Here is a 5,862-nt window from a genome sequence, read left to right as displayed (position 1 = left end):
GTCAGTGATGGGGCTGGGTGTTTGTGCGCGCGCTGACGCGCTCTCTTTCTCTCCCTCTGTTCTTTCTCTCTCTCTTTCTTTCTCTCCTTTTTTTCCTCCTTTCTTTTTCTCTTCTTTCTTTCTTTCTTTCTTTCTTTCTTTCTCTCCTTTTTTTCCTCCTTTCTTTTTCTCTCCTTTCTTTCTTTCTCTTCTTTCTTTCTTTCTTTCTTTCTTTCTTTTTCTGTCTCTCCTTTCTTTCTCTTTCTGTCTCTCCTTTCTTTCTTTCTTTCTTTCTTTCTTTCTTTCTTTCTTTCTTTCTTTCTCTCCTTTTTCTTTCTTTCTCTTCTTTCTTTCTCTTTCTTTCTTTCTTTCTTTCTTTCTTTCTTTCTCTTCTTTCTTTCTCTTTTTCTTTCTCTTTTTCTTTCTTTCTTTCTTTCTTTCTTTCTTTCTTTCTTTCTTTTTCTTTCTCTTCTTTCTTTCTTTCTTTCTTTCTGTCTCTCCTTTCTTTCTCTCTTTCTGTCTCTCCTTTCTTTCTTTCTTTCTTTCTTTCTTTCTTTCTTTCTTTCTTTCTTTCTTTCTTTCTTTCTTTCTCTCCTTTCTCTCTTCCTCTCCTTTCTTTCTCTCCTTTCTTTTTCTCTCTTCTTTCTCCCCTCTCTCTCTCATATTGCTACAAGTGTCTGAGTGAAGAGGCCTGTAGTACCAGCAGGGTTCTGATCGAATCCATCCATCATGGCTCAACACACAGCGTCCAAAATGAAGCCCATTACTCATGTGTAGTGTTTTGACATCACGCCACGTCCCAGCACTGAGTTAATGAAGAGTTTGCAGCTCATTGCCTTCAAAATGACTGCAATCAGAGCATGCCTTCATTTGGTTTTGTTTTTTGTGTGTGTTTTGTTTTGCTGCACTATGAGCAGAGCAAAAGGCCAACCTGCTCTTCAGCTGTCACCCAAAAGGTTAGATCTGCTTTTCTGATTAGCCCTTCAAAACATCTCCTATCTGGACAAATGTTGATCATCCATCCATCCATCCATCCATCATCAGTAGCCGCTTATCCTGTGCAGGGTCGTGGGCAAGCTGGAGCCTATCCCCATCTGACTATGGGCGAGAGGCGGGGTACACCCTGGACAAGTCGCCAGGTCATCACAGGGCCGACACACAACCATTCACGGTCAATTTAGAGCCACCAATTAGTCTAACATGCAAACTCGACACAGAAAGCCCCCCCCCAGTCACCCACTGGGCTCGAACCCAGGACCTTCTTGCTGTGAGGCAACCGATACACCACCGTGCTGCCATGACTGATACTGAATCTTGTTGTTGATATTGAATCAGATTGGACACATTTTTCACCATGATGTGATGGGAAGGCGATGCAAGTCCATCACACGTGCACATCTCAGGAAAATCCATGTACTTCTATGTTTTGGGACAAAAGTGATCTCCGTTACAGAAAAAAGTCTGTTTTTGCACGACTTGGCCACTTAAAACTGATGATACGAGTGTGTGAGGTTAGTCTGCTGGATGGAGCCAATTAACATGCAAAATTGTTCTGCAAACAGCAGCCAAGATCTGTGCCTTTAGGACATTGACGGATCAGGGGTGTGTGTGTGCGCGCGCAGCCTTGTATATAGACATGCATGTGTTTGTATTCCTGCCTGGGAGAATGTGTGTGTAAAAGGAGGAGTGTGAGGTCAAACGTGTGTGTGTGTGGACTTGCCTGGAAACGTTTCTGTGATTACAAGATTAGGTTGGAGTTTGAGCTTTTGACAGGTCTTAGCATTTTGTAAACTTTGTAAGCTTGTAGAGCTGTCAGCTTGCTTTCTGTAATCCTTATTAATCACGCACTCGCGCGCACTCTCACACACACATACTGTCTATATCACAATCATTCCTCTTTCTTTACTCTAAATGTCTCCTAAAGCCTTTCACGGCCTGTAGGAGCACCACGGCCTCTTCAGTGTGGACTTGAAGGACACTTGGTGCTATTGACTGTGAGCTCATGGAGTGCAGTCTGAGCACATGACTACGGCGATCAAAATGCAGCTTTTGTGATTTTTTTTTTTTCACTAGCTTCTTTCGAGACAATTTCTAAAGTTTAAACCGCCCGACAAATTAAAACAGGAATTTCAGAGTGTTATGGACACAATACAATGTTTATTGTATCTATAAAAAAAAATAAGTTTTGGAACTATTCCCTTCTGATTTTATAGCTTGGTAATTCTGGGAAAAAAAATGGTGCAAGTTTCTGTACTAGTCTCGCGTTCATCCAGTGAAATGCTCTCGAGAACGTATAAGTCCCGCCCCCAGGCTCAACAGTCGTTGCTTGTTGGCAATGAAAATGTTTTGTCGGGACGTTTCTAGCTGTGTTTTTTTTTTTTTTCCCGCACAGGCTTCCATTTTCCAGCCCTCCCTTGGTTGAGGATCGTGTAGAAGTTGGTAGTTTATTTCTTTGAAAGTGGGTGGAATTTGTACAAGATCTGAAGGCTATTTGACGGGCACTTTACTCTTAATGCTGGTATTACCAATTTACGTTTCACAGCACCAAGCGTAAACCTCTAATAGTGGTTCAGTGTGTACGGAAAGCCGAGTGAGCAAGAAAGAAGTCACTTCAGTTTCCATCACCATCCTGAAGTTGATTATTTTGCAATCACTTGATGACTAGAAACCCCTTTCCTAAATGTTGAATGTCACCATGTCAATGATTCCACCTTTTATATTTTGTGAAAAATATTACGTTTTTAAGTCCTTTTATCCATTTGATCGAGTTACTATAGCGATAATGATGTATTCGAATAAACGTGCCTGGAGAAATGAATCAGAAAACGAATCAACACCTTCTGACCAATCAGATTTGAGAATTCAACAGGACTATGGTATGATCCTCAGTTAATTACCAGAGTACAAATCTCGCCTCATCACGAAGGAAATGGAGGAAAATGTTTGATAATCTTTGCTAACAGGGCTCGACATGGGGGCTAATTTCCACTTGCCCCGCATTTTGTGAGTACTCCTTTCTTTTCTTTTTAATTTATTTAAATTTTTTTTAGGGAAACCATAGAATAGTTGTGAATTGCAACATAAAATGAAGATCACACATTGAGTTGAAGTGTGGTTATCGATTAAGTTTGGTTATTGGTTACTTCTTACTTGTAACAGACAATAACGATTTTATCCAAAATAGTTTTTCCTGCCTTAGTCGGTTTATTTCCGTTTCACATGCATGCAGCTGTTGTAAAGTTCAGTGTGTTTGTGTAAAACTCTCTCAGACTTGTAGGTTCATTACTCGATAATGTACCGTAGAAATCATAAAATAGAAATCTATAGCAAAGTTTGTATGAAGAAAATGGGGTGCCAAGATTTTTGATCAGTACGGTGTTTTTTTGAGAATATTTATATACTTTTTTGTATCAGCCACCTCTAGGTTAAAAAAAAAAAAAAAAAGTGTTGTCATGACAGGATAATGTTTGAGTTTAAAATTAGTGTGTAGGTTTATGGAATCAATTTTGTGCCAAAATGTTCATACAATACTTTTGAAATATCAAACAAAAACGACAAATCAAAATACAAAAGAACAAAAAAAAGAATTTTTTAGACTGGCAAACAAATTCGTGTAATCGTGCAAAATATCAGCCTATTACTCTTCAGAAACCTTTTTATTTTTGTTCCACGTCTTTCTCAGTTTTGTTTGACGTAATTTATTTTGGTTGCGATTCCAGCTTTCTCGTTTGCGCTCCCTGACTTTTTGCCTGCAGTTTTGGCACAAACTTCACGTGTGGGCGGGCTGTCCAGGAATGCATTCCCATTGGCTAACTTGTGTTTGACTGACAGCTACGCTCAGCGATTCCCTACTCGGATTCTGGTGGACTGTTTGACGAGTGACCGATCCATTGACGGTAAACAAGGATCGAGTGGACTTCAGTGGCGACTATGATATTGAATTAATTCAACAAAGTGTAAATTCAATATCATAGTCGCCACTGAAGTCCACTCGATCCTTGTTTACCGTCAATGGATCGGTCACTCGTCAAACAGTCCACCAGAATCCGAGTAGGGAATGGCCGCAACAGCCTCCGGGGGAATGGCTGAGCGTAGCTGTCAGTCAAACACAAGTTAGCCAATGGGAATGCATTCCTGGACAGCCCACCCACACGTGAAGTTTGTGCCAAAACTGCAGGCAAAAAGTCAGGGAGCGCAAACGAGAAAGCTGGAATCGCAACCAAAATAAATGTCAAACAAAACTGAGAGACGCGGAACAAAAATAAAAGGTTTCTGAAGAGTAATAGACTGATATTTTGCATGATTACACGAATAATTTGTTTGCCAGTCTAAAAAAATTGACTTGTTCTTTTGTATTTTGATTTGTCGTTTTTGTTTGATATTTCAAAAGTATTGTACATTTTGGCACAAAATTGATTCCATATAGGTTGTGGGTGTTTTATACAGACCTGGCAAACTGTAACTGAATCAGTGCAGCCGGTCTGTCATGACGCAGCACTTTTTATTTTTTATTTTTAAATAAACCTAGAGGTGGATGATATAACAAAAAATAAATATATAACATTTTGCACAGGACCTTGTTCCTCTAACAGAAACAAAGCTCCAGCTGTCTCTGCTCTTAACCTGTTCTGTTCTTTCAGGATTTACCGCGCAAGTCGTTCCTTGTTGAGGTTTTTTTTTTTAATGCCCGAGTTGTTTGAAACCAATCTGGGTTTTCTGTGTCGAATAAGGAAGCGGCTTCACCTGTAAGAAAATCAAACACTTTTTCATGAAGTAGCTGACTCGAATGAGAGCAGAAACGAATAAAATGAGATTCTTAAGCAAACTCTTCCATCCTCACTTCCGACTTTGTTTTTGTAAAATACATTTTAAATACAATTGTGAATTTCTCTGGAGTTTTCAGGCTGAGCTCCTCTCCTCGTATTCTTTAACCACTCATTTCCTCCTTGTTCTTGAAGGGTTTGCTTCTATTTGTTAACCTTTTCCTTGATAGCGGGGAGACAGCGATGCCTTTTATCTATTTCTCTGTTTGAACAAGCAAAACCAGCTCAAAAATTTAACCATATTGAAGACAAATTAAGCCTTGCTTGCGTGAAAGACGGTGTCTGTCTGACCCCAGCTGTAATTATCACGTGATGTGTGACGTCATGCACAAGGGGTCTATAAACAGTACATGTACCATACTACAACAGCGGGGGGATATAAAATAACTTGCAAAGCGGTAAATGAAACCGAGACGAAGAAAACAGCCAAGACATAATGGCGGATATGTAGTGAGGGACGCTTTTAGGAACTGAAATAAACGATCAAAATCTAATTTTTGTGGCGCTAGTTCATAATACGAGTATATGCTCATTCCAACTTGCCCGGTCGGGGACGTATCCTACTTGCCCAGATGCGTGTTTCACTTACCCCGGGCAATCGGGCAGTCCTTAATGTCGAGCCCTGGCTAATGTTAGTAAGATGCAAATTTTAAAAGTGAGGGGATTTAATGAGACGAGCTCTTTTCATCTCGTCATCACTGGATGGATTGGTATCGTGAGAGTGTATGATGGTTAGTTCTTCTGCTAACAGTGCTGTCAAGTCAGGATCTGGGATTGAACCCTCCTTGTTCATCTTCAGTAGTGGTTGGAAATTGACCTTGATGAAAGGTTTCACTAGGGCGCTGGATCCGTCTAACCGATCGTTTGAAGATAATGCGGCTGTAACGAAGGAATCAGGCCTGTGGTTTATAGCTATAACAAATAAATCGAACACGCGTACAGTACAGTGTTGGCAAATGACTCGGCAAACTGATGTGTGAAAATGCTGCCTCATCATCCTCCCTTCCATGTGAATGCACCAACAGAGCTGTCACACGTGACCTTCTGGAGTAGTTCATCA

The 5,862-nt window shown here is 40.3% G+C and overlaps 1 protein-coding gene across 2 annotated transcripts in view; it reads left to right on the top strand.

Annotated features, from left to right (window-relative positions):
- Positions 1 to 5,862, top strand: part of magi3a (membrane associated guanylate kinase, WW and PDZ domain containing 3a) — a 439,861-nt gene that overhangs the window by 1,120 nt on the left and 432,879 nt on the right. The gene's annotated exons all lie outside the window — the stretch shown is intronic.

Source organism: Neoarius graeffei, chromosome 13, assembly GCF_027579695.1.
Source record: "Neoarius graeffei isolate fNeoGra1 chromosome 13, fNeoGra1.pri, whole genome shotgun sequence".
NCBI lineage: Eukaryota > Metazoa > Chordata > Actinopteri > Siluriformes > Ariidae > Neoarius > Neoarius graeffei.
The sequence above is the reverse complement of the archived record's forward strand: the minus strand, read 5'-3'. Positions and strand labels throughout refer to the sequence as shown.